We start from the raw sequence: 25,466 nt of genomic DNA on the forward strand, positions 1-25,466 counted from the left end.
AAAAAAAAAAAAAAAAAAAAAAAATTCAGATTCATTGCCCTCATGGAGTTTCTATTATTCAGAAAGAGATAAACGATAAGCAAATAAAGAGAAACCACCACTCTAATAAATGCTTTGAAGGAAGTAGCAACAGAGGTAGAGGGGGGACAAAGAAGTTAGCAGGCAGGCAACTTTAAATAGGTTAGCCGGGGAAGGACTATCTGGGGAGAAAATAATGACATGTAAGCTAGATCTGAAGGTGAGGTACGTCTGACCATAAGGGTACTTTGAGGAAGTAAACTCCCTGTATTTTGTATTCTTCTTACTTTGAATGCACATTTCAGGAGTCTGCTTTGGAAATCCTCAAGGTTCCGACAGCGATGAAGGCTGGGGAAGTAAGAATGAGTTGGGGACAAGGAAGTTCTTCATGGGAAACTCGGCTATGAAACCCTGTCGCCCTTCTTTGAGCCACAAGCATCTATCCTACCTGCGTCAGAAGCACTGTGCTAGGTCGGGGTGCAGGCAAGTGGGGCACTTCTATCCACCTCAAGTCAGAGGGACCTGACATGGTGTTTCCAGTTCAAAAGTTCGATCATTTGAGGGTTATACAAACCGACTTCTGCTAGCAACTCAAATTAGTCTCGAGGATCTTTTTCTGATGTGCTCCTAAGTGGCTTAGGCGATGAAGAAACAGGGGGGTTGAACGGAAAACACAAGCAGATGATAAATCCTTTTCCATCTCTTCCAAACGACGACGCAAATCAAAATGCCGAGTCACTGCTCTGACTTCAGAGTACAAAGAGACAGACTCACTTAAAAATGATAAATTTAATAACAACCCATGGTAATGGGTTTTCATGCTCACTACATTACTGGGCTTTCCTACTTTACAGACAAATAAACTGGAGAATAATTCTCTTTGCATTTTTATTTATTTAGCTCAGAATAATGAATTTTTATGTGGCTGAAGGTCTGCCTGGACATAGATAAACTTGAGTCATATTATCCTCTTGTTACAAAATTCAAGATGGCAAGATTTTGAAGACAAGGAGCAGACACAGACATCTCAAGCCATCATAAATATATACCCACATTGTCGTTTCTATTTAATATAGCTACAGTCTGCAGTCTGTTTTCCCTTTAATTACTTTAGATGTTACGTAGACTTCTCTTAACCTTGACTCAATCCTCAGATTTTTTTTTTTTAATCATGACGTGCTCACAAAAATAGTGTCATATATGTCAGTGCTTTAAAAACTCAAATTAAGATTAGAGATCCATACCGGGTTTTAAGATACTCACAATCAAGTTATGACTTGGCAACCATTTTGGGGATAGGGAAAAGGGAACATATGAATTTATTAACATAACAAATTGCTCCACTTTCTACAAATCTCTTTTAGTGGTGTTATGGTGTTAAAAACATTACAATTTCAGTTTCTGATTCAGAAAATGGTTCTTGCTGCTGGGGGATGGAATAAGAAACTTGTGAGGACCTCCAAGAGTTAAGAGCCTCTGCTCTGGCTGACTTTTCTGCGTGCCTGGAAAGCTGGGAAGCCATGCTGAGTGGATAAGAAGAGCTAAGTAAGACCGGGAGGTGAACTCTCAGCACTGGCCCAGCCTCCTGCGGAAGATAAATGATATTAAGCCTCCCAGAACGCTCTCAAGTAGCAGGGTGACACAAAGTACTGGCCCCAAAACTAGATATTTCCAGTTCTTGATATTATAAGAAGCTTGGGCCAGGATAGAAGTCAACTCTATTTCTGAGCATTTTTTCAGCTGATTTTTTTCCATAGTGTGACTCTGTCACAGTGAAGGAAGCAGGGTCCTGGGTTACGTTCTGGTGTTAAGCCTGCCATGTCGTTATGAAATAATCATCTCAGCTCCTAGACCGGAATCTGCCCACCAACCACACTTTTCGTTGCAATGGTCTACAGGATAAGACAAAATTCATGGGATTTTGACTGGTGGCTATGATCCAGAAGCCTATGCAATGGGAACATTCTCATGCGTGACCTACACCTGTTCAATGCAGGAGTCAATAAGGTAGTGACTATCTTTGGTTCTTTGAAGACATTGAATATAAGTCTCAAGAGAAATAGAACTGATATAACCCTGAGGGACACAACCCATGTGATGACAGGTGATCAGGAAAGAGCAAGTGTCTGTCTCTGGTGCACACACACCCATGCACGTACACACACACACACACACAGAGAGTCTCATACACACATCACCACAGACAGGTACGCACAGAGCCACAGACACACAACAACACAAAAATATACGCACAGCCACATACAAAACGTCTCCAAGTTCCCAATGGTTAGATTTCCACCAATGCTACAGTCATCAGCAGCACAACAACAACAACAACAAAATTCATCTAGAAAAGGCACCGTTGGTAAGGTCGTTTGATGAGGTTTCCAGGCATGCACTTCAGCACGAGAGCCCGAACTTGCCAGCAAAGCCCAGCGCTGACGGCAGGAGCCCTGGGCCCCTGCCTGTATCTCCCTGGAGCGGAAAGGAGCAACGTTCTCACAAACAACATCTGATCGCTGTCCAGAGCAGAGGAGACGATTCCAAGGCAAAAGGACACAGATGGGCTGAGAGTGACCCTCAAAGCCAAGGTACAGGCAGAGGCAATGGATGCATTGAGGAGAGCAGGAATTCATTAGGAAGGGAAGTAGTATATTTCCTCACTAAGGGAAGATGGAGGAGGTTTATCAAGAGCCACGAACACGGGGCGTTTGGGCAGGTGGGCATTGAAGAGGGCGATGAGGGCCGTGGCACTGATGGGAAATGCCAGAGCAGGACAAAGGCTCCACGGGGGCAGCAAAACCCACAACTTTTAACTTGGGCTTTTCAATAGCATTTTCGAATAATCTCATGTGCTTAGGGAGAGACAGGTGTTTTGCTGAGGATCAAGTGCTGGAGGAAGCAATTTTGTCCCCTCTCTTTTGTATCTCAAACTCAAGTGACTGAGAGGTGACAGCATCCGTAGTTTACACTGCACATACTCCTAGATCCTCTTCTCTCTTCCTAAGGCTACCCTTTGAAGCTGACTCTATTTACTATCAAAGGGGAATCACGAAAGAGAAGAAAGAGGTTGGGTTTAAGTCATCAACTTCAGAGACTGTTAGACTTATCAACAATGGCCTCTAGGAATGAGATGAGTCTGATGCGGGAGAAAGAAAAGTGAGGCTGCTTATCCGACATGGGATTTAGTCTTATCAGATGGGATTAGGGGAGTCAGAATTCAGTGCAACTCTGTAAAGTCCCTGATTATCAAATTATTGGGATCAAGTTATTACACAATTCTAAAAGAAATGAGATGAAAAATTACGTTTTTCTTCCCATCCTCATCCTTGCTTTTCTTCTACATCCCTCTTCCCAACAAAAAAAAAAAAAAAAAGAAAGAAAGAAAGAAAGAAAGAAAGAAAGAAAGAAAGAGAAAAAAATATATTCAAAATACCCTAAGCTGATTAGGTTCTGGTTGGTTCCTCCATACTGCCCCTAATATTTTCCCTTTTATGAAAGACCTGACAAAAATTACGCTGACAATTATCCTGATTCGAGGGACAGATTCTTACAGAGCACCAGGGGAGGAAATATGTCTCATCAACAATCTCACTCTGGCCTCAAACTCATCCCATTAGCTCTGAAGGATGAGGCAACTAATTATACAAGAGGCTGTTGCCAGAATTTTTGACATGCCATAAACCCGCTAAATGTAGAGACTGACAAACTGAATAATAAATTATTTCTGTACTTCACATATGGCCTGTGCTCATGTTGCCAAATATTTCAAAACAATAGTGAAGTGAAAGCTAAAATAGACCAGTAGCGCACGGGTTCTTCAGGGTAAATGGAGCTGAGGAAGGCAGAGATCAGGGAGATCAAGCTCGCTAGTGTTCCATTTCCAGAGGTGTTTTGGGTCAGTGGTGAGAGGTAGTCCCAACCTGATGTTCTAATTGGAGGAGGGGGAGGGCTTCAAAGGATGTCATGTTGCCAGGGCAGTCAAATGTGTAATTGCGTCCATGTACCATAACACAGTGGTTTTTATTTTTGATCACGTGAATCCTAAGCCTGCATAAATGAGGACTGAAGTCTATTTCCTGCTAATCAATGACTTCTTGTAAATTTGTCATTCGCAGTGTTTGTTGTAAGTTAAAACAGAAGTCACAGTATTTCCTATAAAGGCAGAATGGAACTCCTCGCTTTTCTGAACAAGTAAACAAACCAACTAATTGAAAAGATCGTGAAGCATCCAGACACCCATCAAAGGTCTTGTTGAAATGAACAGTGAACTAGTAACAAAAAGGGTTTGTTGTGATTAGGGTGACTATTCCTTTGAAAAAAGCATTTTCTACTCTTGGGGAGGATTATTATTACTATAGGCCATAAATGGGAATTAGAAACTTAATAAAATATTCACGGTTTTCTCAAGAAGGACCAATGTGTTTGGATGAAAGGCATGATAAAAATGTACCTGAAAGAACTAAAATATTATTTGTAGTCCAAAATAGTAAGATAAAGGGAAATAATTATAACTTACAGTGAATCGACATTTTTAGACACAGCCAAAGTTTCTTAGTGTGTGCAGTGAGGAGTTTGGAGATTTCCACTCATGCCAAGCGGCCATGTTGTTTCCTGTGATGTCGGAGAGTAGCACTCTACCAAGGTTAGTCAGAAAAACAGACAGTGTACCCCTAGGGAAAATTTCAACAGTAGATAAAAGTAATTGTAGACTCCGCCAGGTTTGAATCAGCTTTGGCTGAGACTGACAGATTTATCACCTTTAAAGTATCACCATCTCCTATAACTTTGGAATTCTTTTGAATACCTTTAGTAACAGCGAATACAACAGCTCACAAGGCCACCTCACTGTGATCAGTCATCAATCAAGTTGTTTCTAAATTACATAAACACAGGGAGTCGAGTCAAAATCTCTACTCTCATTCGCCTGAGGTCACTACCTTTCTGGATTCTCTGTGATTATTTATTATCCATATGGGTATGAGGATATGATTTTTCTCCTTGAATTATGCATTTTATTATGGCAAGATATCCCTTGTTCTTCTTTATTAAAATCCCCATTAGTAAAAGAGAAGGGCCCCAGGAGGTTGTTTTGTTTGTAGTCAAAGGTGGAACATTTGTTTATAAAATTAATTAGGCTCACCGTCACCATCTAGAAGGGTTGCAAAAGTCTTCTCAAAGGGCAGCAGTCTTGGGAATTAAGACCCTTTCAATGACTGGATTATAGATATCCTGGGTTTTATTATTTTTTTTCCTAGTATAAAAGCCTATCTGTTTGATTTGTTTTGTTCCGTTACTGCTGTTTAAAATACCATCTCGAAAGGTAATCCCCAGAATGGCGCTTTTATTGTTTGAAACTCAGGAAAACAGCAATATGAGCTTGCAGCCTGTGTGTGCGGCAAAAGCTAGGTCATTTTCTTGAGGTTGAAGGGCATTTTCTCTTTATGTTAAACCCCTGTCTTTAAATGGAGAAGAAAGGCAGAGAAAGGAAGCTTGAGCTCCGACGCATAGACACAGCCTCTGCAGTTAACCAGCAGACCCGGCTCTGCTTCAACCGCGAAGCCAGACATCAGTCACATTTTGCTTCGTCCCTAAAACATTTTTAAGCACAAAGAGAAAGCTAGGAAAAAAGATCCACAGGCAAGTGAAACTCAGTAAGGCAGGGGCTTCTGGAGCCCAGTTCGCCTTCCCAGCCCAGAAAGGGTGACATTGCCTGTCCACTAAAAGGACACAAAACACAGGTCTATGAAAGAAAGGAGAGACATCCAGCAGTAACATTTAACATGAAGAGAAAAATGCAAACAGTGAGTAGAGAAAAGGCTCATTTGGGAGAGGGGAAGGATAATCAACTAAATAACACAGATTTTTCAAGGGACAAATATCAATGTGGGAGTAGAAAATGTTGGAAAGATTGTCCTAAGAGGATCACCATGGCCCAATGAATTAAAGATGTCCGCCTCAGCCAACGTTCATTTGGAGAATGGCATTATGGATTCCATTCAGTTAAAAACAACCTATTTGTCTACTGTGTATGTACTGGTCACTCTTTTGGGGGCTGGAACTAGAAGGAAAATGCATGGCCACTACCCCTGAGGAAATGGCAGGCTCAGAACTATCTGACCAGAGACAGTTAATTTCAACTCAATGGGCTCTGTGGAGAAAAGGCACCAGGATGGGATTCCAGGTCAGCCTAGGGGATCAAGATCGATTTCCTCGAAGAGATAATGCTCGAACTGTCTTTCGTCTAGATCAAAATGCAACACTATTTAACTCTGTGCTATGGGGCAACTCGCAGAAATCCCTCCGTGCATGCTTCCTCATTAATTAAAAATGGGCGCAAGAAAGCCAATCTCACAGGTTTGTTATGAGGATTAAAAGATTAAACATATAAAGCGCTTTGCATGATGTAAATGTTCAATAAATGTTTTCCTTCCCGCTGCCTATAAAATGCTAGTGTCAGGAGCTTCAAGTACAAACGGCCTCGGCTCTTATGTTATAAATGGGTCTGAAGATCGCACAACATGCCCAGAGTCACACCAGCCAGTCGCAGAGCGAGGCTTCCTCACTCCCAGCCTGGAACCATCCCTAGAATGCCCACTGACATCATAACGAAGATTGACAAATGACTCTAAGAAGGAGCAGTCCGGAGAGAAATGTATACACGATCAATATGGAGACACGGACAAAGGAGACAGAATAAAATAAATGAATGAATGAATGAAAAATCTTGGAAATAGTTGAGCCATAGGTTTTGAAATTAATTTAGTGGGAACTTCGGTCGGAAACAACGAGTTATTTAAAATAACACATACAAAGGATGTTCAAGATTTCACCGCAGGTCCTATTAAACAAGCTTGAATGTGGATACACTGGTGTCGACAAAGGACAAAGAAGCTCAAGTTAAAAAATACCTACTTTTTTGGGGGGGTGCCTGAGTGGCCCAGTCAGTAGAGCGTCTGACTCTTGATTTATGTTCAGGTCATGTCATGATCTCGGGGTCATGAGATTGAGCCCTAAATCAGCTCTGAGATGGGCTTGGAAACTGCCGGATAGTCTCTCCCTCCCTCTCCCTCTGCCCCTCCACCCACAATCCCCATCCCCCACTCCACACACATGCTCTCTAGCTCTTTCCAAAAAAAAAAAAAAAAAAAAGTACTATCAACGACTCTAATTTTTGGAAGCAACGTTAGTGTAGCGCTAATGCAGAGGCTATCGGTCTTGATGCTATTTGCATTTGCGGCTGGATAATTCTTGGGATTCTTGGTTGCTGGAAGGCCTTGTGTCTGGATGTGTAGCTGCAGTGTTGGGGGACTCCGCCCAAAATTGTCAGTGGCAACTCCAGAGTCGGGACAACTAAAAATGTTTCCAAGCATTGCCAGATGTCCCCTGTGGGGCCAAATTATCCCTGTTGAGAATCACTGATCTAGGGGAAGGTTTAGTCCATTTTAAGAACTCATGCTTTTAGGTTCAGACCATTTCCAGGATTGGAAAAGGCTGCATTTCCAGGCATTCCTTCTCCTCTCTGAACTGCCCTAGTCATTTGCAAAGCTATTTTATTGAGCTGGAATCTGCCTTTGCCTCTTTTCCTGCCAACCGTATACATTTTTCCCTCTTACAAAACATGTAGAATTTTTCAGCCCCCTTCTGCTCTCAATTATCTGTGGACACCCACCATGTTCCCTTTCACACCCTCTTCTCCACCTTCAACTTCCTCAGTTCCTTTAACCCATTTGTTGTTACACGATTTCTAGATTTCTCATCACCTTTGTCTCATCAGCTTTTGGGTGCTTTGTGCTTTGTCGGTCGCCCTCATACCAGTGTTAGCTCCCTTCACCTTCTCTTGTAGGTAAGAAAACAGTGAAGCAGGGTGGTTCAATGATTTGTTCAAGTTCAGCTCCGTAGTGAGTGGAAAAGCTGGGACTAGAACCGCATCTCCTAATTCCTGGTGGAGAGTCCCTTCACCCACGCAGAGTCACATATGCCCAAACAAGTAAGGTTGAGTCAGAAAACAGCTCCACATGGCAAGGTATTCCTCATCCTTTTTTTTTTTCTTTAAGATCTTATTTATTTGTCAGAGAGAGAGAGAGCACAAGCAGGGTGAGAGGCAGGCAGAGGGAGAAGCAGGCTCCCCACTGAGCAAGGAGCCCAACGCGGGGCTCGATCCCTGGGATCAGGACTTGAGCCGAAGGCAGACGCTCAAACCACTGAGCCACCCAGGCATCCCAGTTGTTCCTCATCCTAAGCATTGGTTCTTTCTTCTGAAACCAGAAGGTTACTCCCAAACCAATGTGAGACAGGCAGGTGGAAAGGGCACGCATCCTCCAGTAAGATTTTCTCTGAATGGTCAATACCTACTACCTGGGTCAAGTCTCCCCAGCAAGGAGCCTAAAGCCAGTCACCTAAATGATTCCTCAAATTCCTCACCTGTAAATGAGGTATCATTGTGGCACCTGACTCTCAGTGCGACAGTGAAAATAAGATCCACATTAAACGAAGTTATGACTTAATGCTAATTATACATCAAAAATATTCTTTTTCCAGTTTCTTCTCAGCCACTCCCCTGTGTACCCTGGGCATAACATGGATGACCAAAGTGTCAGAATGAAGGGAGTGTATTCAACTAAGTCCAGGCTTCCTGGAAGCCCAGGTTTCCCTGATACACATCCTCTGTATAACTAAAGTCTTTCCCTTAAACGGCTGTCAAAGAGAAGCAAGGAGTTTAGGAAATTTTTTAAATACGGTGGGAATCGTGGGTCCCTTAACAGCCATTTCCAGGGCTCTTATTTTCTCGAGCCCAAGTGCGCGGGGTGGGAAGGGTAAGTCACAATCTCCCCCAAATGAGAAAACAAGGACAAACCGCCTGTGCTCTGAATCACCTCGTTTTATCTCTGAGCTGAGATTCTTCTTTATGAGACTGTCTGGGCTCACAAAGTAGGGTACTATTTCTGAGGATCGCTGATTGCCATTTGTAAGCCCGTTTGCCTCTTTTCAAATTTTAACACACTTACAGAGAAGGTTCTCCAGGGTCACGGTCTCTTCTGCATCCCCTGTCACAGGGAAATATTTTTGTTCCTCACTGGGACTAAATTGGTTTATGCGTGACTCTCTTTCGACAACCTGGGCCCAGCCACCTAGAGGCTTTTTTCTCAAGGGTCCTCTTCATTTTTGCATGCGGCCTTATTCTCAAGCTTCCACTGTACCATGAAGGCAGTTGTTGATTACTCCAGCTCAGGAGGTGATTTCCCTGCTGTGACCTTCTGGACAGGAGGTCTGGCACGAAGACCCGGTGCAGCTTCAGGAAAGAATGCACGAGCATTGTCTGACTCCAAATCATTATTTTTCACACTGTGCCATGCGGCTGAGGAACAGACCTGGGCCGCTCAACCCCAGGCCTGGGTGGTTCTTAATTGAGTCTCCCAGTTCTCTTCCACTGCTAGAGGACTTTTGAGGTATCAACGGCAGGCTTTCTGATAGCGCCTGGCACGCAGGAATGTGATTGGCACAAATTGGCAGCACCACTAACAGGACATGTGTCTCCTGGCAGTGGACAAAACCAAGAGACAGAGGCATACCAAAGCACTGCAGACACGCACCTTTAGCTGCTCATTTCACAGCTCCCTTCTGACTTGGGATGAATCCCCCATTTCTGGAGTTTCGTCAGGAGGCAGGATCTTGACTACCTGGCCACACATGTGGCCTAGAATCAACCAATAAGGGGCTCCCGTGCAGTACCTAGGACCTAGAGAGGATGCTGTACGTGTAGAAATCATTCACGGCCAAGGCAACAGAGTGAAGTCAGTGATGGGGATGAATAATGGCCCAGGGCAGCAAAGCCACGGGCGTCACTTAAAGCCATCTTTCCTGTGGCCCGCTCTTCACTCTGTTTTCCTGTTGTGTAGAGAGACTCAACTAGGCTTCCAGCTTCCTCCTCCGCTCTTCTGATCAACTTGGTGAATGTTCCAGTATCCTCTCAATAAATACTCATCTCTGACTGGCTGTGTGTCCCTGACCAAGTCATCAAACCTTCCTCACTAATAAACTGGGAATATAATAGAACCTACTATAAGGTTTGTCCTAAGAATTAACTGAGATGCTTCGGAAGTTCTCAGCACAACGCCCGAGACGCCATACATGCTGAATGGTACCTGTAGTCACCTGTTTTTAATTACTAAAGCCCTCAATTTTTATTTACACATATGGGGGAGGGGCAGTTATCAACACACCTCAACTAAAAGCTATTTAGAAATAGGATCATACATCTGCTAGACGTATTCACACGTTCAGTTATACAATAAACATCTATTTGAGAAACTATCAGGCTTTACGAGGATATACCAAAAGTAAGCAAAAACATACCACAACTCCTTTCCTCCAGCAAAATTAGGTGTCACCTCAAAAAATCTCACCTATCGATATAGGGCTGTGAAGGAATAAAAGGGGGGCAGGGGGGCCCTCAGAATACAAAACAGAGAGATAGGACTCAACCAGGCCAGAAAGGGCATATGCCCAAGGTAGAGGGGGATCCTGGAGCTGGGATCCAAAGAATGAATGAATGAACCAGCAAGTATGGGCCAGAAGGTCATGCCAGGGCAGAAGACCACCTGGCTGAAGGTCCTGTGGTGGGAGGTGCCATTTTGGAGGACAAGGGAGTACCAGGGGGACAGTGGTTCAGCACGGGGCTGGGAAGGCTGGCAGGGGCAAGGTCCTGCAAGGCAGGCAAGTGATGTCAGTGTCTGTGAAATATCCTAAGAGTGACGAGAAGGCACTGAGGAAGCCAAGCAGCTTTGCCTTAAGAAAGGCACAGTCTGGCTTCAGTCAGAAAAAATGGATTGGAAGCCACAACAAATGGATGCAGGAAGACTACTTAGGGGCTACTGGAAGGGTCAAGTTTTAAGATAACAAACTGAATTAGGGACAGGCTGTGGAGACAGAGAGAACTGGAATTGAGGAGCTGAAGTCGACCAGACTTTGCACAGGTTGAGTATAAGAAGTGAAGGGAAAGAGGTGACCATCCTCATTTCCCCGCAAGATTTCTCATTTTCAAAATGGAGGACCACTGTGTTTGAAGGCTCAGGCACTTCTGAGATAGGAATACACCCATGACATTCATCTGTAGCATGCTGTTGCATTTACGTAGTATGTTTGTATTCATTTTCTCGTTTCATCCTCCCTGAGGCACAAGAGAGCAAGATAAATAATTTGTGTGTAGATGGCCAAGCTAGGATGTGAGGGAACAGAGATGAGAGCCTGGAGTGTGTGCCTTCCAGTCTGGCTACGTTCTGGTCCATACAGCTGATCTTTGCCCCCATCTGAATGCCTCAAAGCAGCCCAAGAGCCTTCTTAGGCAAGTTCTCCTGCAACAAGGTTTTGGCCTTCTACTCAGTGGACTGTATTTAGTAAACATCAATGTGATCTGAGATTCACCAAATTTCCTGACACCAGAGAGAGACTAACCAGACTGTAATTTCTGCATTCTCTCTGCCAAAGTAAGAGAACGAAAGAATTTTCAGGAGAATTCACCTGAAATGACAGTTTTTGCAATGAGTCCTAATGCACTGTTTTCCATTCAATATGATAAAGATAAGTGCTGTCCATCAGCACACTAAGGAACAGAACTTCAGAATCAGAATAATCTCACTCAGTTCCAGCTCTGCCACTTACTAGGAGCTGCATGATGTACAGAAATTCTGAGCCTTTTTTCTTTCATCTGAAAAATGGGAACTACAATAGCAGTCTTTTAAGGGTATTTTAAGGATTAAGTTTGATGAGACAGATAGAGCTTGTTATACTGGCGGCCAAAGACCAAGGTCTCCAGAACGGGTAGCTGACATGAGGGCTGACACCTTCTGGGGGGACTTGTGTTTAATCAAAAAATCAATGTCATGTGGACAAAGGACCAGGAAAGACGGTGAATGGCTCTAGCCATTTCGGAAGAATTTGGGGTGGTTTCAGGGTCAGTTATGAGACAGAGAAAGAAGGCTGGTAGTTACTGAAGGAACCGGAGTTACTGATTTAGTCTCTCCTTTCTTCATATATCAATTATTAGCCAGGGCTATTTTGGAGACACAGAGCCAGAATCCCCAGTCCACATAAAAGAATGTTATCGCCACAGTTTAACCTCTAAACCGAACAGACCACACAGAGATCAAGAGATTATCTGGGGTGGGTCTCACTTTTTTTTTTTTTTTTAAATAATAATACTATGTTAACATGGACTTCCAGATCTGTTCAGATCTTCTTCTTCCAGAAGTTCAAAGAACTTGGAATCACCTTGGTCTGTAGACCTTATTGTCATTTTTAATCTTGTGACTGCTAACTAATCTCAAAGGCTCTGGCGTAACAATCTGTCCTGTCACTGATGGACTATTAATTAACTAAAGTATAAGTCAAAACCTGTATTCCCAGCTCTCTCTTATATTCATTATCTGCAAAGTGCATGCAACAGCATACACAACTATAGAATTACGTTTTCTTAAATCATTCAGAATTCCGTATTTCAAGACTTTTTCATAAATTCATGTCCACAAAATATTTAACGAGCATGTAGATGCCAGGAATTGTGCTAATACGAATTGGGCTAATATAAAAGAGTAAGCCATCAAGGAGCTCCCAGTCTAGTAGATGGCAGAGAGACATGGAATTGGTTAATTACAATATAACCCAGTTGAAATGTCGGTTTTGGTTTCTGTTTTTTACTGTGTCTGACTCTGTTCCCTATCTACCTTGTGACCACTTCATACAAGTAAATAATTGAGTACGAATAACTTCATCCCAGGGTACCTGGGTGGCTCAATCAGTCTGACTTTTGATTTATGCTAGGGTCTTGATTTCAAGGTTGTGAGATGGAGCCTCAGGTCAGGCTCAGAGCTAAGCATGGAGCCTGCTTCAGATTCTCTGTCCTTCTCCCTCTGCCCCACCCTGCTTATGCAAGCTCTCTGTCAAGAAAAGAAAAAAGAAAAGAAGAGAGAAGAAAAGAAAAGAAAAGAAAAGAAAAGAAAAGAAAGAAAAGGGAGGGAGGGAGGGAGGAAAGAAAGAAAGGAAGAAAGGGAACAGAAAAGAGAAGAAATGAGAAGAAAGAAAGAATAACTTCATCTCGTCCCATAGCTCCAGGCTCAGTTCCAGTCTAATGGTTCCCAAACTTGGGTCTCTTGATGGAAAATACAGCAAAAGCAATCCTCCAAGCTCAAAACAATGTGAAAATAGGAAACATTTCTTTACTTTGTCTCTTTCAACTTCAACAGAGTACAACCCATACAGCACATACTCAATCCAAGTGTGATGAATCAATGAAATGCAGTGATTTGGGCACCAGTGGAAAATGGGTCTAAGACTTCAGGAAGACAGAAAGAGTCCAACCAGTTTTGTTTGGGGTTAGAGCCCATTGACTACCGTGTTCTCTCTACTAAGTTGATTTGCTGGTGCTTTTCTTGGTGTTGGCAAAAAAAAACAAAAAAACAAAAAAACAAAAAACAACCTTCTTCTTCTATCCCCCCTCTCCACAATGGGAGCCCCAATTTCCAGCCACTGAGCCAACAATGTGTGGCCAACAGCTGGAGGGTCGGGGCTTGTCCTCTGGTGCCTCCTATCTCAGAAAGCTGAGAAAAGCCTGTGGAAACTAGACGAAATGTATGGCACTAAAAAATTACCTTTTAATACTGTATAATTCCTCTGTATGTATCACGAAAGAAAAAAAAAATATTCTTTTTGTCTACATTTGGCCAAGCCTAGTTTTCCATCATGTAAACAAAAGAAAACGGTCACGTTTTTGTACTGAGAGAGGCAGCAAGCAGATGGGAGACCCAACTTTATACCGTGAACATTAAGTCTTTTCTATCACTTATACTGCTTGTGACACTGAGGAGATTCCCTTTTACATAATGAAGGTTAAATAAATAAAAGAATAAACAAAGAATATGTGAAGGAGCCCTGGGTGCATAAGGAAAGTTTCACAGAGGAGGCCCCTTATCCATTATAGAAGAGGAAATTTTATCTCCTGATACCATCAGACTAACTAAAATAACAGCAGATCTTTTCCGGCTTAGTTTTCTGCATTAAAGACATTAGGCATAGTGGTGCAGCCAGTCGAGTGCCCACCTCTTGTTTTTGGCTCAGGCTATTGTCTCGGGGTCGTGAGATTGAGCCCCACATCGAGCTCAGCGCCAAGCCTGCTTGGGATTCTCTCTCCCTCTCCCCCTCCTACACATGCTTTGTCTCTCTCTCTAAAATAAATAGATAACACTTAAAACAAAAACAAATTAAGCATAAAACTACCATTAATACAAAAATTAATATTCAAAGTTGTCACATGGACTGGTTCCTTAATTTGTCTGATAGTACATTTAGTAGAGGAGCCTAAAGCCAACTTTAACTTTCAAGCCCAGTGGCAAACTCAAATAAACCTTCCGTGTGGTCCTGCCATTTCTGCCCTACATAGAAATAAATTATACCTACTCAAGTTACATCAGATAGACATGGCAGTTATCCTTAAGCCGGGCTGCACAAAGTAACCACTTAATGAGGTTTTCAAGAATACTCATTACTAATAATATAATATAATATAATATAATATAATATAATATAATATAATATAATATAATATTAGTAATTATTGCCTGGGCCCCATTCCAGACGAATTAAATCAGATTTTCATGGAATAGGACCCAGTCACGAGTATTTTTTTTTTTTAAATGCTTCCCAATGTCTTCCAATCTGTGGTCTGCATTAAGAACTACTGAAACTCACCCGCACCTCCTGGCAGGTCTGCACACAGGTGCTAAGCAATGCTTCTCACTCCTTGCTGGGTGCCCAGATACCCAGGGATCGTGTTAAAATGCAGATTCTGAGTCAGTAGGTCTGAACTACCGCCTAAGGTTCTGTTTGCTAACGAGCTCTACATGGTGCTAATTACACGGCGGGTTGGTCCACACGCCACACTTGCAGCAGCAAGGCGCTGAGCCGCTCAGGAGCCTGGCCTTCCGCACATAGCGGAGGTAGGAACAAGGTCTGCAAAGATGCCCTCAGGGGGGACACAGGGCTGGCACATACTGAGATGTAGGGCCATTTCCGTTGTTCAAGTAATGAAAGCTTTTCGTCCAGATTGGTAAATGGCCATGGCTCTGAGCTCCCTGCTCCTGCTGGCCTGCACCTTCTCCAAGGAAGCTTGACATACCCCCATCGATTCAACCACTCTAATGCTCTTGCCTGGCACAGGAGGGGACCTCCAGGACTCTGCTTCGCCAGTGATGGCTTATTTTCCATCCTGACTGGCCAGAGCTTTTGTTCAATTGGCTACTCAATCTTTCAAATATCACTCTTGAGCACCATCCCAAGATATGACCACTAGATGGGTCAGACTTAGAAAACTGGCCAATTGCTGTCTTGAAGTTGTGTTAGGGTGACAGATGATCCCCTCCATCACTCACGCGGGTGATTTTGGTAAGAGAAGATGAGATCAGCAGGGTGTCAGGACTATAGACAAGTTGGGAAAATAAAACATGAGCTGGGGTTTAAAAAAAAAAAGGATCTAAGAGACATGCGAAAAGAAAAATGACTCGTTATACAAGTTCATCATGAACAGGGCGATGAACAAGAGGAAGACGTCCCTTTTATTCGAGGTTCCATGGAACTGAAAAGAGTAGGAACGATTTGTTTTACTGTCCTCACTAGAAATCAGAGGCCTACTAAAAAATTACGACAGATATTCATAACATATTGTTATAAGGCTCTGGCTTGCTTTGACAAATAAGTCATTACAAAGCACCATACACCTTTCAGTAAACAGTTCCTCTACAGCAAAGTGGAATATTTCGTTTTAAATATTTTTTACACCGAAATGTAATCATGCTCATTTACTTAAAAATTTTCCTGATTAGTTGTAACTCGGTGTCTCTGAAGGGAGAGATATTTAAGAGCAATTTGACAAAATCCTAGACTTTTCTGTCCATTTTCCTCTCACCCCAGACAAGGAAGAAATTAGTAAAAGTAAACATAAAGCTAATCAAAGATGTGTTCTGGGTTCTTACAAGATATACCTGAGAAAAACAATCCTGAGATTCCTTGGCGATTCTACAATGCCAGTTTAATAGGACACACCTACTTTATAGGTCCCCTGTCCTAATGTTGAGTGTTCTTATTAGTTTTAACTTTTCAATTACCTAATTGGGACCACTGAGTCACCATAACGTATTATGCGAAGATTGTGTGTTTTTAAAGCACAGTAAAATCTCTCCGTTAGCACCGATAACATACACCGCAGTCAGCCCCCTCACACCTGAGTCCAAAGCCTTAACAAGTGCTATCCACCATGTGCATTATTCTGACCGAGCTTTGTTTTACTTACATTTACCTCAAGTTGTGCTTTATCTCCAATTTTTGACACACAACAGAATTACTGATGCGATTTCTGACTTGACCCTTCCCTTTTCCTGTGCATCTCAATCAAATACTGTGTTATTTTTAATGTGCTTGACAAAGACGGCGTTTGAAGCTCTCAGAAACACATATGGCAAACGATCTGTAACCAAAAAACTCTGTTCCACATCTTTCTCCCCTTTCCTGCAAGGGGCGTTCTCCCCCCCACCCCTCCCCCGCCCTGCTAGCACTTCTAATATCGGGACCTGAAAATCCTCCCACCATATGTCAGAGATATTTGATCTTTTTCTGTCTAAGCCTGTGGTAGGGCTTACAGTTCACACTGTCTGCTCTGTCTGATTCCTCCTCAGGGGAGTCTGATTTCACATTCTAACTGCCCTAAATAGACTCTAGAAAGAGTTCCTCCTTCCTCCCCTCAGAAAAGAACAACCATGGAGAATAAAAAGGAAAGACACAAGCAGGGTCCCACTAAGTAAAAGACACGGATCTCTACGTGGCCGGCTCTGCTAGGGGACCATGTGTGGCGCCTATGACACCTCTTTCTCTTGTGTGATAACCTATCTTGAATACAAGCACAATACAGTCTCCGCCTTGCCAAGCGTGGACAGAAGCAGGTATTTCCAGCCCTCTGCTTATTGTAGACAGAAATTTAAGTGAAGCCTAAAACGTGAAGCTTGTCTAGCACGGCTAATAGGAAAATGTTTTTAACAATGTAATGCGGTGTAAAAAACCAGATTCCTTCCATTTTATAAATAGTGGATCCAGATTCAGAAGAAACACGGCAGCCGTGCCACCTGTCAAACAGCAATTTCCATTTTCCCCTCCACTTGGCGGCTGACGGCTGGTTCCTCTTGGAGGGACTGGCAGGTGGCGCCCCCTCCTCCTGCTCCTCACAATGAATGACCCCGTGATGGCAGATGAGATCGTGGTGGATTCCGGGGTGAAGTTTGCTGGCCAGGTTTTCCCCTTCGCAGAGGCTAATTTAACCACACACTGCCATCTTGAAATGGCCGCTCACTGGGACTTCCAGTGAATGAAACTCCTTTCATGCACATTAGGAGGCCCAACTACCTCCCTGTGCAAATTCTGAAGGGTGTATTTTAGTCCCCAGGCAAGAGCAACAGACTGACCAAGGTGGTATTCAGGACAGAGCACCGATGTGGAAGAAAAAAGGCCTCCTTTCAAATCAGGAGTGCTTTCCGTCAGGAAAGAGAAGAAATCATGTCAGAGATAATAAAGGAAAGAGCTGGGTCTTAAGGACAGATGGCTAAGTATAATTGCATTGGGGGGTTCCGGTGGAGCTGAGGGGGACCTAGAGAGGCTGGCCCAGACCTGCCCTCAACTAGGCCTTTGGAGGCAGGGGCACTTTCAACCCTACTTCCTTCTTCCTCCCCTTCCCTAGCCCCCTCGCCAGCCGCCCCTTAAACCATCAGCACCTCGAGGTGCCAAATACATGACCAGGCCTTTACACAGACAAAGGGCTTGTGTCGTTCTACCACAAAGAAGAGACAGCAAGCAAAAGTCAACTACGAGACTGACCCTCACTCAGAGACCACTCGCATTATATATTCTCGATCAGTGTCTCAGACTTTTTACCTGCTGGGGCGCCTGGGTGGCCCACGCAGTTAAATGTCCGACTCTTGATTTCGGCTCAGGTCATGATCTCAGGGTTGTGAAAGCCACCCTGCACTGGGCTCCGTGCTCAGTGGGGGTTCTGCTTGAAATTCTCTCTCTCTCTACCACCCCCCGCCCCTCTCTCATGCACTCTCTCTCTCTCTCACTCTCTAAAAAATAAATAAATGCTTAGAAAAAAGAATTTTTACCTGCTATAATAAAACAACCTTTTTTTCACCCACAGTAAACAAGAAGAAATGAGAAATTAGCCGACTGCACAGCAAAGCTACCCCCCCCCAGTCACCCTCAATGTGGCCTCTTGGGAGAAATACATAACAGGAACGACATGAGCTCTCAGCATTTTCTGTTTTAATTGGTGTTTAAACTTCTACATTTGTCCAAGCTACGTCTCCCCGAGAAGCGGTAGATGTCACAGTATTGGTACAGTTCCCTTATACACTGGGGCCGACTGGGGTAAAATATTCCTGGAAAAGAAGAAATGATTTAGAAAAACAGAAGAAAAAAGTAATGGACAGTGTGCCCATTCCCTGCCACACACACACACACACACACACATCAAAGGAGCAAGACTATACAGACTTCCCCAGAGGGACAAACAAGCCTACCTTGAGCCCAAATGCTTTTGCTTTTTGGTACAGAATTTTTTATTATTATTTAATACACTCACACCTATGCCCTACTTCAGTGGGGAGGAGAGAAGTGGTGATAATTAAGAGAATTTGGGTGGGAAAAGAGATCACTGTGACACATCAATGTCAAGTTTCTGAATTTCCATGTCAGTTAATGAATATTATAAAGCAAAAAAATCAGCATTTGTAATGCAATATGGCCTCCCAAACATCTAGAAGGCGAGCTTGGGCTGTCCCATAACTGAGGGATTCTAGTTCCTTTCTCTCTCATTGTTTACTAGCCAGTTGAACCTGTTGTGTACTATTCTCCTAAACTCTGGGATATATAATGAAAATACTCAGAGATCTAACTGCTCTCCATTTGCCAGAAAAATATAGTAGGACTTGAGACTTCAAAGACAGATCCAGCTCATTCCAGGCAAGTGGTCCCTCTATGCAGCCTCTTGAAAAGCTTCCCTCTGGCTGGGCCCTTGGTGACCATTCCCTGTGAATAATTGTGCTTGAACACAAGCATTCCTATACTCAACATTTGTGGCCTAATACTTGTCATGCGCTTTCTTAATTACAGTCTTCATATGGGCAGTCCAAAAAATGCACAGTTATAGAGAGCAAGGGTCAAATTAAAATGACTTTAGAGCCCAGGCAAGAAATATAATTGTGTGAAGCCAACCCACTGGGAAGCCCCCCCCCCTCGGAGAACATTCACAACCTCAAGGCTTGCAATTTCAATTCAGCAACCCAAGGGCCCATCAATACACAAAGGGATACAGAAGGGGTGGTATGTATATACAATGGACTATTAGCCATAAAAAGAATGAGATCTTACCATTTGCAACAACATCGGAGGGACCTGGAGGGCATTATGCTAAGTGAATTAAGTCAGACAGAGATGAATACCATTTGATGGCACTTATATATAGGATCTAAAAAGCAAATCAACAAAAGAACAGAAACAGACTCAAAAATACAGAGAAGAAACCTGTGGCAACAAGATGGGCCAAAGAGGTAAAAGGGATTGAGATGTACAACCTTCCCGTTACAAAATAAGTAAACCACAGGGAATGAAAATTACAGCACAGGGAATAGAGTCAATGGTATTATATCAACATTGTACGGTGACAGATGGTAACTCTACTTATCCTGCTGGGCATTCCTAATGTACGGAATTGCTGAATCACGGTGTTGGACACCTGAACTAGTAGGAAACTGTACGCCAACTAAACTTCAATTAAAATGTAAAAAGTAATAAAGTACTGAAAGAAACAATAAAATTCAAACAACCACACACACCAAGGCACTGAAAATCAGCCAAATCTTAAAAAAAAAAAAGTTTTTAGAGGCAACATAACAGCAACATATCACTTCTGACCCAAGTGTGCCTAAGAAGGTACAAGCTGTCAATTTCGGCCAACTCATGAAGGCGTCCTTCACTTCCCTGCCCAGAAGGGCACGTGAAACCATTTTAGAACGTTATCTATTCACTGTGTGTACATCCGCGTGTTGCGTGTGTCTATGCTATGTCTGTTGGTCCAGATGGCATCCTACCATTCAAAAGGTATCAGGCATTAAGAAATAAATAGCAGGACCGCACACGAGAGAGTGTACATATGTGGCCAAGTCACGTTGCTGAGGATGCCTTGACAAGGAGAGGAGGAACTGAGTAAGATTTGTGTAGGTTTGCAAATATCACAGTGACTCAGGGCGTTAAATACGGAAGTACATAGGCATGAAAGCTTGAAGCAGAAGGATGGAAGGTGAGGTCCGTGCCCCCAAAGTCGGCAGCCAATCACTGGGTAAAGGGGCTCAGATGCTGACGTGAGCACCTGCGGGACAGGGAAATTTGGGCGGAGTCATGTCACTGAAGATGAACTGACTCTGTTTATAAAAGAGAAATTCTTAACGGCACCCAGTCCATAAGATGAGAGAGAATCACTGATTCCCCTCCTCCCCCAGGACGACAGCACATCAAAGTAAGAGAAAGAGAATGCAAAGCAGCCTCTGATCATAAATGAAGAGGACAGAATTGAATTCATGAGTGAGAAAGACTGGAACTTGAGAAGTGGATGTTTTCAGAAAAGGAGTAAATCCTAAGGAGGAGCCAACTACTCAACAGCTGAGGAGCTGGTGGCTTCAGACAATCTTTGATACTCTTAAATCATGTTCCTTATGAATATTCAAATATATATACTCCAGCCCCATATAAAGTTGTGGAATCTGTTTTTTGTTTTTGTTTTTGTTTTTCATTTCCACAGTAAGTTCGCTCTCTCTCTCTCCCCTGTCTCTTCCCAAGAAACATATGCTGGTATCAAGCAATAAAAAGAGTTCACTGTTCCCCAGGCACGTCCGCCATGACATCGGGCTGAAAAGAGACCTTCCTTAATTGTTCTACATCGTAGGCAAATCAGGCACATGGAAAGATCTGAATCTGCTTCTTGCTCTGAAAAAATTCATAGAGCTCTTGTAAATACTCTTTGCAACCCTGACACCCAAGAATTCTAGTCTTCCTTTCGATGTGTGGGGAAAACCTATTATCTTATTCCATTCTTGCCCTAACCCTCCCCAGGTTCATCTGTCAGAACCTCCCTTGGAAGGAAAGTGCTGATCAGGTTTTGTCTCCAGTCCCTCCCAAGCGAGGCTGTTTCTAGGACACTTGAAAGCACAGGTTAATCCGTGATTTAGTCTAGAGCCATTCTGTACCTTTACAGGTTGGGGCTGCCATTAAAGGGACCCATGAATCCGTGTTTGAACCATAAACCTTAAATGGTGTACATCTGCATTCTAATCTAAAGCAGCTTTAAATACAGCAGCTGGCAGCAGGCTATACTTACGATGCCTGCCAACGAAGCCAGTCACTGGTGTGTTCACAGCCATAGAATTATTGCTGCTCTAACAACCGAATGTACGTTGGTTCTTAACTTCAAGCTGATTGGTTTACTCGGCGACACTTGTGTTTATTTCTTCCCCCGCTTTTGTTATATTTATTTGACAGCCTCTTATTTGCCATTTTCTCCAAGGAACCAACGAGTCAACATACATAATTTCACGGGCTCATTTCGACTTTCTGTATAGCATCAATATACAAGGAGAACTGCGTCAGGGTAGTATTTAGAGCTGTGATATGTCACCTAAGGACAGGAAATTAAGTTAGGGTGATCACTCAGCTCTAACATGCTTTGTTGATCTTGGTATCGAAGCACAAAACACAAGACTCTTTGCTCCCCGAGACCGTCTCTCTCTTTATCTTTCCTTCTCATTACTTTAGGTCAGTTAACCAGGGTTAACTAGATTCCATGTTGTCTTAATAGCCGAAGTATCTTATAGACCTTTCTAATTCTGTTTCCTCTTGTTATGCAAATAGCTTCATCCCTATGTAATGTTGCTTCTCCAATGTATCCCACACAACTCCGTCTGGCTCATTTTCCTGTACTCTGTTTTTGAAATCCTGCACTTGAAAACTGCCGTGGGGTCCTGACTGGCCACGAAAGCAGGTCCCTCCACAAATTTCCTGATCTAACCAGGCAGGTCCAATCCCTCTTCGAAACACTCCAGCCACACCCTGACTCTGACTCGTTGCTCCCTCTGTCTTCTTTTCTGCTAATGCAATCCAGCCTCACTTCAAGGATGAGCTCAACTCCTCTTACTCCACAGGGTCACTCCAGATCCTCAGAGAAAAGCCTATGAGCCAAGAGTCTCACCCCCGTTCACACTCAATGACATTATCTAAGCATGTTGTACATTTCGCGTGACTATCACGAAATATCTATGACGAAAGCATTATCCATCACCCTACTCTATGGATGGGGAAATGGAGTCATTTGTGGAATTCAGTCCCTCGCCCATTTTTATATGGCTACTCAGTGATGGAGGCGGTGTTTAAGTCTAATGCCACTGGTGGACCACCTCCTCCTCAGGACCTCTTAGAGATGTTCCCTAGCTCGCTATCCTCCCCGGCATGCATTTGTGTATCATTTGCTTAGAATTCCCATCACCTTGTACAAGTCATAAGCCCTTTCAAGGCAGGTACCCCTTCTGACTGCCTTATAATGTATTAAGTAGGTAGAATAGTTATGTGTTCCATACTCTCCCTCAAAGATACCTAGTTTTCCTGAACACAGAGAATAATTGTACCTCACGGCTCCTTTGCATTTTGTCATGACCACGTGGCTAATTGAGGCCAATGACTTGTGAACAGAAGTATTTTTCCACGTGGATGTTTTAAGAGGCAGAACGCAGTTCACTACTTCCTCTCTTTTCCTTTGCTGTGGCTTCTGGAGAAGGTACACATAAACACCATTCTAGGAGCCTGGGTCCTCAAGTAAAGACCACAGAGAGCAGAGCACCCAGTGGACCCAGGCTAGATCTGAGAGAAAACACCCGACTTTGGGGATATTTAGGTTTTGGGGAATCTCTGTCGCTGCAGCACAACCAGCCTATATAACTAAGAAGGACGTGTAACAGCCACCTGTAGGATCCCAACAGTGAGTTGTGTGTAAGCCAAAATCAGAAAACCTCACTGATTACATAGAAAACAGCCAGAAGGGGCGCCTGGGTGGCACAGCGGTTAAGCGTCTGCCTTCGGCTCAGGGCGTGATCCCAGCGTGATGGGATCGAGCCCCACATCAGGCTCCTCTGCTGAGAGCCTGCTTCTTCCTCTCCCACTCCCCCTGTTTGTGTTCCCTCTCTCGCTGGCTGTCTCTATCTCTGTCAAATAAATAAATAAATAATCTTTAAAAAGAAAGAAAGAAAGAAAGAAAGAAAACAGCCAGAAAGCACCTGCCTGAAAGGTGCTAAAGCGCAGAAGCTATTCACCCAGGACAGTCTGAGCCTTAAGTACTTTCAGCCGGGGCGCCTGGGTGGCTCAGTCCATTAAGCGTCCAACTCTTGATTTCGGCTGAGGTCATCATCTCAAGGTGGTGAGACTGAGCCCCGTGGCCAGCTCTCTCCATCTCCCCCTTCCCTTCCCTGCCCCCGCCCCTGCTCTCTCTCTAAAATAAGCAAATAAATCTTTAAAAAAAAAATTTTTTTTTTTTCAGCTCAGATGTGGTCCTAGACAGATGCTGGGTCTCATAGAAGGGGATCCCAACAAGACCAGTTGTGATTTCAAACTGTTTTTGAAAGTTTTGTCTGTATCACAACACTCCTGCTTAGAGTACCTCTTGCTGTTCTGTTTTCCCTTCAGCTTAACAACTGTTCTCCAGTCCGCTCTTCTGTTTGCCCTTCTTTCGTTTGATGTGGTTTACTCCTCAAGTTTTAAGAGCCTCTGAGCATGTGGAAGGAACTGTATCATCACTGAGACTATACCCGGAACAGTCCTCTCTGCCTATCACAGTTCAATTTCCAGTCTCTCCAGCCGTTAAAAAACAAAAGCAAAAACCAAAAACAAGATAGGAGAGAGTGCAGGGTACTCAACCCCAGTTTAACCAAAGAGAGTGGGATTCTCAAAATCACTAACTTTTCTCACTTACAGATGGAGACGTTCTGCTCTCACTGCAATTTAGGACGAAAAGGTATTGCTTTATTTCCCGAGTTTAGCTTGTAGTTTCTAGTTCATATAACGTAACCATGATTTTTTCATGCCATCAGAGGTCTCCAGATCACTGCTGTACCTCACTGAATACTCTAACTATACCTCCAAACAGGGTAGGAAAGTCTCTGAATGCACTTCATGCCATTCCTCGAAGCGTGAAGGTAAAAACTCAGACGTGAAATATTTAGTGTCTGTTAGGTATCGATGAGAGAGTAGGTAGAACCCCCCGTCAACACAGGATTGCAGAAGAGTCTGAATTTTCCAAGTTCTTCAGGGAGGCCGTCTTGTACTGATGTTGAGACAAGATTTCTCTAAATACTGACTCATCAGAACGTTTACAGAACTCTTCCCAGTAATGACTTGGAGGCCTCTTCTCCGGCGGACGTGTGTGCAGATTGGACCCTTCACAGCAATGGACACATCCACGCCATCACTGAAGTATTGTAGATTCCAGTGTATGGACGACTGGTAGGAAAAGGGCAGCAGAAACCTGCAAGAGGTTCCTGGGGGAAAACAATGAAAAACACAGCAAGGGCACTCTGAAGGCAAGAACCGGAGCGCCTTTGTCTTTCCCTTGCTAAGAAGCCACAGCTGATTTGAAGCCCTCTGAGCGAAGGGTCACTACGAAGTAGAAGCAGTTGCGTTTGCCACGAACCAATTTAATTTGGACTATCTCAGCCAGCCTTATTGAATTCTCTCCAAGCTCCCAGAGGCAGAAAGGTACTGCCGTCCTTAGCTATTCAATAAGGTTTACTTTTAGGCCTCCCTGACGCAGCTCGGTTGTACACCGGGCATCGTCTAGTTGAAACATATTGAGCAATCAATTCAAACTTGTTATTGTCATCGGAGTTTGAAAATTTAATAAGCAATTACCTGAACACACTCCTTTATGTTTTTAATTTCTACTGAGATGTTGTTCCATTTGCAGGCCTAAAGCAATCATGCCCTCCAGAATGTTTAATTGAATGAGTCCATAACGCGAGCCTTTTTCTTGACTGTCTTTTCCTAGTGTGATTTATGAATAAGAATGAAGCCGTGTCTTCCTAAGGAGGGAGCCAGGAATAAGTGCAAATTTCAACGATCTGACACGGATGGATGACACAACTCATTTTTTTGATGTGGAAAGAACCAGCAGACCCCTCTTGATACGGGAATGCCTTTCCTACAGGGTATATATGAAATGCTTTATCCTGCTCTTCTTTTCTGGGGTGATGCTTCAGAACTGCTTATCTATATATTACGTGCACGTGTGTGTACATATCCATACATATATACACACACAGTCA

Source organism: Ursus maritimus, unplaced genomic scaffold (genome assembly GCF_017311325.1).
Source record: "Ursus maritimus isolate PB19 unplaced genomic scaffold, ASM1731132v1 scaffold_5, whole genome shotgun sequence".
Classification (NCBI taxonomy): domain Eukaryota; kingdom Metazoa; phylum Chordata; class Mammalia; order Carnivora; family Ursidae; genus Ursus; species Ursus maritimus.